A 13,512-nucleotide genomic window follows, 5' to 3' on the forward strand; every position below is an offset into this window, starting at 1 on the left:
GAGGGGCTCCCAGTTGCTTCAGGAGCTGCTTGTGCCTCTGCCTGCCTCTGCCTGGAGTCAGCAGGGGATCCTCGGAGCCTCCTCTCTGCAAAGGGAGGGGAAAAAAAAAAAAAGGGGGGGGGGGGAAGAAAAAAGGAGTATTGATCTAATCAAAACCAGATCCTCCCAACATCAAAGGCAAAAAAGTAAACAGGCTTTTCAACTCCTCACAGTCAAAAAAAAAAAAAAAAAAAAAAAGGAAGAAAGAAAAGGAGAGAGAGAGAGGGAGAGGGAGGGAGGCAGGGCAGAGGGAGCGCGGCTCTATCGCCAGCCCGATCGCGACTATCAGCTCCGCTCCGCTGAACTCCCGGCGCACTTTCCGCGGGGCCGGCCCGGCGCGGGGGTGTCAGCGCGGCCCCCCGCAGCCGCGGGTGCTCGGGGCGTCCCTGCCCCGCCATCTGGTTTCCATTTGCCCCTCACCCAGCCCGCTCCGCCTGCGTCCCGAGTGTCCCCCCTGCGCCAGCAGCGATCCTGGGGCGCTTCTCTCCGGGAGAGCAGCGAGCCCCTTCCCCAAAAACACCCCCGAGGGTGGGCTCAGGCGAGGCGGCCGTACCTGGGCGCTGCGGGGCATCCCGGGCCCCCCGCATCCCCCTGGAGCCGAGGGCAGCAAGCCCGGCTATGGAAAAGGGGCGATAAATGGGAACGGGGGGTCGGAGGGGGGCAACCCCCAGCCCCGCGGCTTCCCGGCGTGCAAAATAGTAATGATAATAATAAAAACCTGCTCCAGAAATGGCGACGGGCTGGGAGGAGGGAGGTCGGAGGGGGAGGAAAGGGGGGAAAAAAGTCCGGAGCGACTTGGAGCCCTCCGAGCCGCGAGCAACAAGCCGAGCCGCGACGGGCACGGGCAGCGCGGCGGCTCCGCGCCCGCGGAGGGCGGCAGCGCGGGCACCCCGCGGGAAAAAAAAAATAAATTAGAAACAAATTCAAGGAAATAACCGAAATTAGGAGTAAAAGCCGTATGCCAAGCAGAAGAAGCGGCGGCCGCCGCCCCCGAAGTTGCCACTCACCGCCGAGCCGGAGCTCGCTGCGCGCCCGCGGCCCCGCCGCTCCCCGCCGCCGGCAGCGCGCAGGCTGCACCCGCTCCCCCCGCCGGCCTTCCTCCTCCTCGCCTTCCTCCTCCTCCTCCTCTCCTCCCCGGCGGTGCAACCGCATCGGAGAGCATCGGGAAAGAGGGGGGGTAAAGGGAGGGGGGGGCTGCGAGGGAAGGAGCCCACTGCGATCCGCGCCTCCCTCCTCTCCCTCCCTCCCCTGGTTATTTATTTTATTTATTTTAAATACAAAAGCGCAGGTCCCGCCCCCCCCCTCCCTCCGCCCCCCGCCCCGGGCTCCCCCCGCAGCATCAAAGCGCAGCCCGGCGGAGCGGTCCTGCAAGGGCGGTAGCGCACTAAAAAAAAAATAAAATAGAGAAAAAAAGAGAAAAAGGCCCCAAAGAATTTTAAAAATTAAAAGCAAAAAAAGGGAGGAGACCAGAGGAACACCTCTTGCCCGTCCCGGTGCTCCCACCCCCGGGGCATCCCCGGTGCGAGGCGTGCGCGGGGCCGGCTTCAGCGCGGGCGGGGGCGGGAGGAAGGGTGCGTAGATGAGCGCTGGTAAGAAAAATCAAATTATTATATTTTTTGGGGGCAAGATTTATTTTTTGCGCCCTTCCCGCGGCATCCCGCGGCGGCTACAGAGTTGCCAGGACCTTATCAAAGGGAAGCGATCGCAGCCGCCGCTCCGCCGCCTTAAAGGCGCAGCGCCCCTTTTCCTGCGCCGCCCCGCGCATCCCCCGCGCATCCCCCGCGCCCTTCCCAGCCCACCGCAGCGCTGCAGGGCCGGGGCGACTCCCCGCCACTCAAAACTTTGCTAAAAGTTTTCATGTCAGAGAGAAAATGGGGCGGGTCCCAGTGTTATTATTATTTTATATATATATATATATATATATATATATATATATAATCCGCGGGCCTGTTTTCGCTCTGCAGGCTAATTAAACAATCCCTGATTGCAATAGAACTGGCACAGCAGCCAAAGCCCGGCCCGCAGTTGCGTTCCCATCTCCGGCCCCAGCTGTTAAATATTAACCAGGCACGGAATGGAGGGTTTGGAACTTCATACAAAAGGTTTTAATTAGGGGTTGGCCCCCAAACCTGCCCTCCAGATCCAAGGAGCCTCCTGGCCTCCTCCTCCTCAGCCTGCTTTGAGGCTGGACCCGGGGGCTCCACACTTTCCCCATCAGGAGCTGTCCCCTGTCCAGAGCCCACCTTGGTCTGGCTGGCAGAGCTGATGGAGTCCAGCTTGGCTTGATTTTTATCATTATTATAGAATCACAGACTAGTTTGCGTTGGAGGGGACCTTAAAGCCCATCCCATTCCACCCCCTGCCATGGACAGGGACACCTTCCACTGTCCCAGGCTGTTCCCAGCCCTTCCAGCCCGGCCTTGGGCACTGCCAGGGATCCAGGGGCTGCTCTGGCACCTGTGCCCACCCTCACGGGGAAACATTTCTTCCTAATAATCAATGTAACTCTGCCCTTAGTCAGTGTGCAGCCACTGCTCCTTGTCCTGTCACTCTGGGCAAGGCAGGTGGCAAAGCCTTTGGCCAAAGAAATGTCACCTTCCCCGCTGGCTGTGCCTGAACACCATTAGGGCACCTCGTGGGACATCAAAGGCACAGTGAAGCCCCTCGCTGGCCCAGCCCTTGTCCCCAGGCCGTGGGGTCACACACTGCCCTGTCCCACGCCCAGGGCACGGCGCAGAGCTGCCCATTCCAGCCAGCACAGACCCCAGAGATGGACGCTGCTCCCAGCAGCACGGCCGGGCCTCGCCCCTCTCCTCCTGCCCTGCAAAAGCAAATCCCAAGGCAATGATGGGGAACGTGGCACAGCAGCAGTGGGCACCCCGGGGATGCTGCAGTGCTGGTCCCAGGGACAGCCTGACCCTAATTCAGAAACCAGATCATAACCACAGACTGTCCCTCTGCTGCTGGTCTGCGCCCCAAACCCGGATCCTGCATTCACCCACGGCACAGAGCTCCCACTCCCCTGCTCCCGGCCCTGCTCAGCCCCCTCTGCACCAGAACAAAAAGCAAACAGCCCAAGAGGCTGCGTGTCGTGCTGGTCCTGGACATGATGTCCTTTGAAGCCACAATTTTGTCACCCACCCAAGGGCTGAATCCATCTGGGAGCCTCACACAGTGCCATGAACTGACCATGCCTGGGCTGGGCAACCTGGGCTGATAATGAAAGAATCCAAGGGTGAATTTGTTGTTGCTGCCCAGTTACACATTTTCCAGGCCTGGGAATGGCCACCACTGCACATGGAAAGCAAGTGTCCTGCCAAGCCCACGAGCTGAACAGTAAAAGCCCTTTCAAGACACAACAAGCAGTTATGAATTATTAGGATTATTAGTATTTTTGCTGCTCATAAGGCCAAATATTGACATGCTATGATGCCAGATGCTACTGAGCCATACAACATGGTTATTTTTTGGGAGAATGAGCAGCCTGTGTCCCTCTGGGCCCCTTGGCACAGTGACACTGGTGTCACCTCCACCCCAGGACCTCCAACCATGAGAAGGTAACTTGACCACCTCTTTCTCCTTACAACTTTTTTTGAAACAATCCCGGATAAAAACCTCTCCGAGTCCCATTTACTGCTCCAGCACAGAAAATTAAGCCATTATAATGGAGGCTGAAAACCTCGGACTCATTCCCTTTGGAAGAAAATCTCATTAAGTCTCATTCATCCTATTTCATAAAAATATCATTTAACTGTGTGGTTCTCTCCAAATCCCGTTGTGCAATAACACCACCCTGGAGAGCAACCCAGAAACTCAGACAGAGCCTTCATTTCACCAAATTATGGGGACTGCACGTGCAGAGGAGCAGCCCACCCAAACACCTGCCTGACTCCCTGTCGTGGTTTGACACGGAAAAAGAATTTCCTTAGGAGGAAGAGGTTAACCTAGTCAGGGGTTAAGTTTAGATACTGACACTTGGGGTGAACAACTGAAGGTGGACATTTTCACAGGGGCGTTGTGCCAGTGTCAAACCTTGACACTCCCCATTCCCTTTGTGCAGCCACCAGAAAGGGACAGGAGGGGACAAAAGGGAGGAAGGATGAGCCCCTGGGGCCGTGGCTCTGCCTGGAGGTGCCCAGGGAGCTGCTGGCACCGCTCAGTTCTGCGTGCCCAGCCAGGGCCTCTGTTTCCTCTGCTGCCAACAGGGAAGAGTGGCGGAGTGCCTGGGATTTGAAAGCAAACCCCTGAACTAGGCAGGCGGTGGCAGGTACAGGAAGGTCTTCCAGAGTTTTCTTCATCTTTAGCAGCTTCTGGAAGTCCTTGTTCGCAGATCTACAGGGAATCTCTGTGTTCAGGTAGCAGCTGCAGTCATCAAGAACATAGAGTATCTTTGAATTTCCTTCTGATTTTCCTGTCTAAACTTGAATCTCAATTCCCAGGTTGAACAGAGGGAAAATTAACTATTTATATTTTATTTGTTAGCCCTTCGCTGCATCTGAGATAAAAACTCAGTCAAATGGGGGAGAAAAGGACTGCAAAAAGCTATTTAAAGCAGTGTCCTCCAGCCGTGCTCAGCCCTCCTGGTGCCCAGCAAAGGCCAGACACAGCCTGTCCCCTCCTCTCTGCCTGCTGCTGTGTGTCATGTTCACAGGCAGCAAAGAAGCTTGAAGTCAGATTGTGGCACCAAAAAGGAATAATTTTAGATTAAAAGAATCAGTTCGCAGTGAAGCTACACAATAAAGAGAAATTAATTTTTTTTTTCTTTGAGCTTTTTTAAGAGCAGGTAGTAAAAAAAAAAAAAAAAAAAAAAAAAGAGGTGGGAAATAAAAAGGCAGAGGGGTCTTTAAGGCCTGGAGGGCTCTGGGAGCATTGCAGATGTGCCAGTCCACAGTCCCTGGGCTCCTCCTGACTGCACCCAGCTAACCTGGCTCCTGTGTGCCCACCAGGCAGGTGCTCTGCTCCAGGAGAGATGGCTCTGGGTTGTTGTGATCCCACAGAACCCCAGCTCGGACACCAGCAGTGTGCAGGCTCTGGGGGCTGCACCAGGGCTGTTCTGTTGGTCCCTGTCAGGCTCTGTGGAGGTGACAGGGCTCCAGGAGCTCAATCAAAGCAGATCCAGCAGCCCCAGCACATCCAAGCAGTGCCCACGCTGTGCCTGTCAGCAGCCACAAGTCCTAAACCAGGGGACAAAGTCAGAGTCCTTCCCTGTGCACAGGGACACACCGTGGGCCAGGGAACTGCCTTCCTCATGGGGATCCTCAAAAAAACCGAGAGATGTCACCACAGCCTTCCGGCCCCACCAAGAGATGCCACCACAGCCTTCCAGCCCCACCAAGAGATGCCACCACAGCCTGTCCAGCCCCACCATCAGGCCAGAGCATGGTGCTGCTGCCTGACCCCGACTCTGCTGATGCACCTTTGCTGATCCATGGCAGGATCATTGAATCACAGAATCCCAGACTGTTTTGGGTTGGAAGGCACCTTAAAACTCATTCTGTTCCATGCCCCTGCCATGGCCAGGGACACCTTCCACTGGACCAGGTTGCTCCAAGCCCTGTCCAACCTGGCCTTGGGCACTTCCAGGGAGTCACAAGGACGTGGATGGAAAATAAAGAGGAAACATGAAACAAGCATGCTGAGAGAGCTCCCTCCTCTCCATGCACAGCCCCCACTGGGGGTCAAATCCCCTCCAAGACCCCTCCAAGCCCTCCCCTCCTGCCCCCCACTCCATCCCCGTGCCTGCCCTTCCCTATTTACTCTTCCCACTTTGGGGATTTAGTCCCTGAGCCAGAGTGGGCCAAGGGCTCGGGGTCTAAAATTCACTTTCCCAGCAGGAAAACTGCCCAGAGGCAGGCAGAGCCCAGGGAGGTCCCACAGAGGGCAGGATCCAGCCCCACGGGTGTGGCTGATGCCACCCTCTGTCACCGCACTGGTCACGTTGATAACCAGATCAAAGGCTTGGGACTATTTCAACAGAAGTGCTGGGAACAGCCTTGATCAAAATAAGAGGAAGACCCTGTATACAGAAGACATGAGAGGTTTGCAACCCACATGTGAACCTTTGAAGTTATTCTCTCCCTTTTTTTTTTTTTAATAAACTAGTTTAACATCGTTAGTTTAAGAGGTATGAACCCGATGGGCTGTGTAATCTCCCCATATACTGCAGGCACAGGGTATTATCCACACAAAGACATGCTTTTCCAGTGGGGGGGAAGAGCACTGCCAGAGATACTCGCAAATAAGACAAGAAAACACACAATTAGTTTTATGGGATTTGAAGTTCATTTCATAAACTGACACACTTTTGTTACCGACTATCGCCAGATAAGTCCGATACATTTTCTCTCCTATAATCCTTTTACCATTTCCATTCCCCCCTACAGACTCTTTTCCTTGATGTTTTGTTCAGTGCACTCCCTGCTATCTGCACACGCTTGCCCAGATTTTTCAGACTTGAAAGGGGCACCGTATCAGCATTAGCCGTTCCAGGAGAGCTGATAAAACACACACGAGCACTTTGCTATCTATTAACATTTCTGAACTCCTTCCATCACCTGCACAGAGCAGCGATTGAAGAGAGGGTGGGAGCAAAAGAGGTAAATGAGGATATTTATGACCAGCTTCCCATGACTTATTTTTTCCACAACCCTTTCCTCACCATGCACAAATGAGGCATGGCTTTCTCTGCCACCTTCCTGTAACAAGGACACCAGGGCTGCAAAATTCCCCAGCCCTGGGAATGTCCAGGGCCAGGCTGAACGGGGCTGGGAGCAACCTGGTCTAATGGAAGGTGTCCCTGCATATGGCCCTTGAATGTAACATTTAAATCCCCTTGGATTTTTTTGTCAAATATGGATTTTTTGATGGGAAATTGAGCACTGCTGTGGCTCCCAGGGATGTATCTGTGCTGCCATGGCAGAACAATGAGTATGGCTCTCTTGCCATGTCAGTGATGACTCCTTAAAATCCTGTTCAGGGCCACATTCCTCGTTTTTCCACCTCTGCTCGCTGCTTCTGCTAAACAATGGTGGTTCTGGGCTTCATTAGCACACGGTGCCAAGGAGAAGCTGGGTCTGAAGTGGTTCAAAGCCCAGTTTCTCCATGCTCTAACCCTGAGAGTGTTCATGAAGTGACTTTTAGACCCTCCACCACGCCAGCAATCAGCTCTACACAAGAGCTTGTGAGTGTCCATCACCACGAGGGGACAAACCCCTCCCAGAGCTTTTGCTAAAATCATCACCAGACACCGTGTCTCTGGAGCCTGGAGCTTTATCTGCCCAACAGGCTCAGATTTGAGGATTTCCCTTCCAGTCTGAGGTGGCTTAGATACACCTACCCGTGCCCTCCTCCTTCCCACATCGTCCTTCTCGGCGGCGAGGTGCAGCAGGAGGAACGTGGGGAGGTGACAGGAGCATCACTGCCAGCAGGGCCTGAAGGAGATTCCATTCCATTTTTTCATGGAAACAGGAACATTTTTTCCAGGCATGCTCAGGGAAGCCCTTTTTCTGCGTGCACAGAGGGGTGTCCTGGCTCTGGATGCTCCTGGAGGAGAACACGACTTGGGGCTGATGGTATCTTGGCCTGACTGCAGAGGAAGGGAAATATATGATGTGTTACCAGCCTGAACTGATGTGATTTGATTCTGAAATTTAATCTGGTTTGTTTTCTGGCTGGCTCCTATGGCTGTGTAAAAATGGCTCCTTGAAAACCCAACTAAGGATGAAGTGCACTCCCTGCAAATCTCAGTGAGGGAAGGAAATCCAAATGTTTTGAGTTTAACTATTAAACATAGTTTCCAGCTAGTGTGCTCAGAATTTGAAATTAAACAAATGAAAGAAACATGTTTCAATGGTTTTATGTAGGCAATAATGTCATTAACAGGAAATAAAGAAATTGGGCTTTGCAGCTGCAGCATGAAGTTTAACCCTTCCCGTGCAGCTCAGTGCCTGCTGGGCTGCCACAGCCCACTCCCACCCTGCCTGCTATTGTGCATCCCAAAAAAACTTCCTGGACCCGAATATCCTGATCCACACAGCCCTTAAAGCAGGATGGTAATGGAAAAAGCAGGAGAGACAACACTTAGGAGAGAACAGGCTTTTCTGACTAGTGGAAAACTTGCAGATCATAAAGTCAAATAAAACTTTTCACTTCCAGGGATAAAAAAAAAAACAAACCCAAGCCCTTTGTGCACGGTTATTTTTAGGTGTGCTGTCAAAGTTGAGTACCCTAAAATTATACCTGCTTTGGTTTGTTTCTGCCTGTCCATTCAATTCTCAGAATTAAGGACAGTGAAGGGTGTGAGATTCCAGCCCCCGTGGTGCTGTCAGGAGCTGGGTGATGCCTCTCAAAAGCTGGACCAGTCCTGAGGCCACAAAAGAAACATTATTTTCTTAAGGATGCCTCTATTTCCAGGTGTGAAATGCAGGCTGGAGATAGGAGGCTTTGCATGGAGAAAGCCTCACCCCCACATCCTCAGGTCACCCCTCCAGAGCACCTGTATCCAAAGCAGCACCAAATGATTGGTGCATTTCATCTAAAATTACATTTTACTGCTCCCTCTTCTCCCAGTTTATCTACATTTCTTTTTAGTAGATTGTATCTTCCTCTGCCAAAGCCCTATTGATTGTATGAAGAGGTGTTTTCTTCCACTGTGGAAACCTCCACCATAATCCTTAAATAATTAATATTGGCAGCTTTGTTTTCCTTTTCATTAAAAGGAAGGGAAACTTGCTGAGGGTGAAGTCAGTCTCTCTCCCAACCAGACCCAAAAAGGCTGTTTGGACATACATTTCACTAATGATTCTTTTTTTAATTTTTACTAGAAATCTTCATGCTGAGGGAGAGACCATCAAAAATACTATTTTAATCTTTTTTCCTTTTGCTTTCTAATCCTTTCACAGAAGCCTGGAAATTACCCAGTAGCCTTTCTCCCCATAAGAAACTGGGGGGACTGGGAACCTCATACTACTGAAACTCGGGAAAAACTGAAGTGTTGTCAGATATATCCCCATTTCTGCATTCCCAGCCCCAAAACAGCTTCTGGGCTTTTCCCTCTTTTCCCAGCAGGCCTGAAATTAGAACACTTTGGGGGTTTTTTTAATATTTGAAAACAATTCTAACTCAAATCTCCTGTTATCCTCATCCAGGATCTTTCACATCACAAGTGAGAGTTCCACCCCTCCTTTTTTTGGTAGCTTTCACAAGTGTCTGGATAATCATTTCCCCAGCACTCCTGTTCCTCCAAGAACCATTCCAGGGAACAAAACCCATCCTCAGGAGGATCCTCTGGCACTGAAGCCGTTCCTACTTCACTGTTATGCCCCTGGAAAAGGCCAGCACATCCCCTCCACACATCTAATCAAAGCCCTTCTAATCAAAGATGCAGATCAGCTCATTAATGATGATGCAGGGGGAGCCCCTGACAGGGGATGGTGACCATGGCAGGAAGCACTGGGGGCAGCAGGAGGCTGCTGTCACCTCCTAAGTCCCAGCTGCTGCTTCCTGAGATAAGTTTCATTTGTAATGGGAACATTCCACCTGGGGGAAGCCCTAAAAACTCCTAGAAAGCAGTAAAAGCTGAAATCCTGCTGTGGGTGATGCAGAGTCAGGACAACCACACTGCTGTGGTGTTTCACACCTCCAAAAAAACCCACTGGTTCTGAGGAATTTGTCAGAGATGCATTTAGGGTCTATTCCCCTCTGTGCATGGAACAGAAATAAGAGCTTCCATCCAAGCCCCCTGCGAGCTGGAAGGAGAACACTTACCTCATCTCAATCATGGATGAAGGGGTTTGCTTGGGAATGGAAAAATGGAAAAGAAAACCTTGGAAATCATGGAAATAACACTTTGATTATGATCCCCATCCCGTGCCTGGCTGCTCAAATTAACTAAGAGCACTGCCACGATGCCCCTCTCTCACTGAAGGTCATTGGGATGATGACCCCAGGAAAACGGGGCACCTCCTGCTCCATGCTGTCCTGGGGGATGGCAGCAGCTCCAGTGGAACCAGCTGGCCACAGGGGCAGCGATTTCTGGGCACACCTTGTGCAGGTCCAGGTCTGCAAGGGCTTGCCTTGGGCACCTGTGACACGTTTTAGTGCTGGGTTCCAGTTATCCACCCTGTCTGATAATGGACTCAATGAAAGAAATGCTGAAATAGCTGCTTATTCTTCCAGCCATAACTTTAGACAATAAAATTAGATAAATTCCGTAGATTTAAGCAATACACCCTTGTCCTTTCGTTACACGGGCACATGCCCAACCCAGGAACAGAGAGAACAGCTTATATTAAACTGATTTCAGTTCCTGGAGAATGTAATATCAGAGCAGGCTCAAGACAGAGCTATTTAATACATCTAAAAGGATGTGGTTTCCACAAGCTCAGACACGTTGACATCTGCTCTTGCAGTGAACACGGATAATGAGGCTCTCCTGTGATACACCTGACACCAGCCAGCACTGGGAATCTGTCCCTCGTGGCTCCAAGTGAGATGATAAAAACCCTGGGTCAGGGACATGGAGCTGGTCACCAAGCCCTGGCCTCCAGCCTGAAAACCCCCCGTGCTCCAGCTGGGATGGCTCTGCACCTCCAGGCTGGAGCAGGGGGAGTTCTGAGCTGTGCCAGGAGGACCAGCCCATCCCTGCAAGTGTCCAAGGCCACGCTGGACAGGGCTTGGAGCAGCCTGGGAGAGTGGAAGGTGTCCCTGCCCATGGCAGGGGGTGGAATGAGATGAGCTTTAAGGTTTCTTCCCATCCAAGCCCTTCCATGGTTCTGTGAGCGCTGGAGCAGCTGCAGTCACAGCTGAGACACTGTTCAACACCCTGGAGTCAAACCCAGCCCTTTGTCCTGGGCTGCACTAAAATAATAACCTGCCTAATACTGCTATTACACCGATGCAAATCAGGAGGAAAGGCTCACACCACTACAAAACCTGCTACACACCAGCAAGAAAACATATTCCAAGTAATTTTTTTTCTCTTGATGACTTTACAAAGGCTGGGGAGGTTCTCCCTGACCACTGAAGCTCCACAGAGCCTGGGCACCAGCTGAAGTGGCAGCAGCCCCTCTGCAGAGGGGAGCAGGGATGTGTTTTTTGGCAGCAGGGCCAGCCCGTTTCCTTGGGCCACCCCCTTTATTGTGAATGCTTCAGGCATTAGCTCAGGGAACTCACCCAGCTAAAAATAACCCTTCCAGCACAAAAAATAGACAAAGAAAATGGCTATTTATACCCTGGATCAATTCCTGGGCTCACTCACCGTGCGGCCCCTGGGATGGGGCACAAGGAGCTGTGCAGCAAACCCAGCCCGGGGTGCCCACGGGCACATCCTGGGCACAGAGGGCACTGACCCCATTTGGCTCAGCATCCACACATGACCTTTATTCCTGGGATTATCAGGGGCTGGAGAATAGAGAACTGTGGGTGTTTTTATAATTTTCATTTTAGTCTCTGTGTTGTCGGTTTATAAATATATTTTTTTTTTGTTTGCCTCACCTGGTTGCCCTCCCAGCTGGCTCAGGGCTGTTCCTCTATGTGCTGTTCCCAAATTCTTGGGTTTAAATACCACAAAAAGACAAAGGGCCTGCTCCAAATGCCCAAAGAGAAACAGAGGATCAGCCAAATAGTTTGATAATACTCAGAGAGAATGATCCATCCTCATCTGCCTCAGCAGACAAGTTTAAATATGGATAAAGACAGTTGGAGTAATATAGATGCATTTTTCCCCTTGTTGTTTTCTGTTTTGACTTCTTTGGGATCATTCAAAGGGAGGTTCAGGCTTTGATCTTCTCTATTGGCAATATTTTCTTCATCTAGGTTTTTATAGTTTGAGAAGAGATGTTACATGCTTGCAAGAGAGACTATCAATATGATGTGGGCCTGAACAAAAAACCTGGTGTCAGGTTCTCCATTTGGAGTGTTACCTCAAGCTTTGAAGTTTGTAATGATTCAAAAGCATCTAGAGCTGCTACAAATGTTAATAAAATTAAAGCCATCTGAAAGTGAGGCTTGCATGTGCCTTTGAAAGTAGGTCTGTGATCAGTTATTACCCTCAATTACCTTGTTGTCCACTCTTTTAGCTCGAGGTTAAACTCTTAACACTTTGCTTTGAAGTGGTTATCCTTTTATCTATGACCGGACTGAGGAATTTAAGGGCAATAATCAATGAGAGCTTCATAAGAATAAAGGGGAGACAAGGCAAGGAAAAGAGGTGTGAATGTGCCCTTATCGGCTGGTTGGGGGTTCGGAAGAAAAAGGAGAACGGAAAAAAAAATAAAATAAAATAAAGATGAAGAGGAAAAAAGGGGGGAATGAAATTAAAAAAAAAAAAAAAAAAAAAAAAAAAAAAAGAGGAGCCCCAGCAATTTCCAAATCACTGCTAAAAATAAAAAGAAAGCAAAAGCAGCAGCCCGGGGTGGGGCTGGGCGTGGGGAGCACGGCGAGGTGAAGCCTCATCAAAGGCGAGGAGCGATAGGAGTGAAGAATTGGCTCCTGAGCCTTTGATGTGCGCCAGGGCTCCTCGCCCCGCACGGACGGGCTGGGACGGGCGCTGGGGGTGACCCCACCCCAAAACAAGCGATCCCCAAGCCTTGGCACCGGGCGATCCCCGCAGGACACGGGCGATTCCTACTCCGGAAGGATTCCATCCCAGCTAGGATGCTCCAGAGGGAATCCGTCCCGCCCTCCATCCCTGGCACCTGCACCCCGCTGCACCCCGGGGTCCCTGGCACCCACCACAAAGGACCGGCTCGCCGAGTCCCTTCTTGCGGGATGGTCAACCTGGGCAAGGAGGCTCCGAGAATCCACCTGGCTGTCGTGGTCCTGGTGACATCCCTGTCACACCCCGCATGGGCTCCAAGGTGTGACCCAGCCCTCTCCTCACACCACCACAGCCAAGCTGCGCTTTCACCATCCGGGCAAAATCAGAGCAACACTCCCAGCCAGCTCTTTTCCTTTAATATTTTTTTTTTTAATCCGAGGTGCCTAAAGCGAGGTGTTGAAACGCATGTTGAGTGCACCTCGTTTGGCAGGGGACCAAGCCCACATGGCCGGGGTTTGTGGAGTCCTGAGCACAACCTCGCTGTGCGCTCAGCATCTCCCGAAAGCCGCGCGCCGCCGCGCTTTGATCCCGCGCCAACCTGCCGAGCTGCGTGTCTAATTTAAGGTGCCTGGGTTGGAAAATGTTGACAATTATTGTTACTCTAAAATTAAATCAGTGCTTAATTATCAAAATTGATGGTAACTTAGAGTGGCATTTTCAAGAGAGCCTCAGGGAGTCAGAAGGAGATTTTCAAAGGCGGTTTAATGTCTCAGGGCCATGTCTCCCTCTTCGTACCTGCACTTTCCTACTGACTGCTCCTGCTTCAGCACCTTTTTAAGGCCACCCGGGTTGTGCTGAGCTCTCTACCGAGATGCTACAAGGTGGACCTGAAACCATGAGCACAGACCAAAACCTCCAGCCCTCCAAATGCACTC

The 13,512-nt window shown here is 51.5% G+C and overlaps 1 protein-coding gene across 1 annotated transcript in view; it reads right to left on the reverse strand.

Annotated features, from left to right (window-relative positions):
• Nucleotides 1-66: 66 nt before the first annotated feature.
• CEP112 (centrosomal protein 112) overlaps nt 67-13,512 on the reverse strand; it is a 185,777-nt gene continuing 172,331 nt past the window's right edge. The window contains exon 29 of the transcript XR_014949296.1: nt 67-85. The gene's annotated coding sequence lies outside the window, so the exon portion shown is untranslated. The remainder of the gene's footprint in view (nt 86-13,512) is intronic.

The sequence above is a fragment of the Lonchura striata genome, chromosome 18, assembly GCF_050655825.1.
Source record: "Lonchura striata isolate lonStrDom1 chromosome 18, ASM5065582v1, whole genome shotgun sequence".
Classification (NCBI taxonomy): domain Eukaryota; kingdom Metazoa; phylum Chordata; class Aves; order Passeriformes; family Estrildidae; genus Lonchura; species Lonchura striata.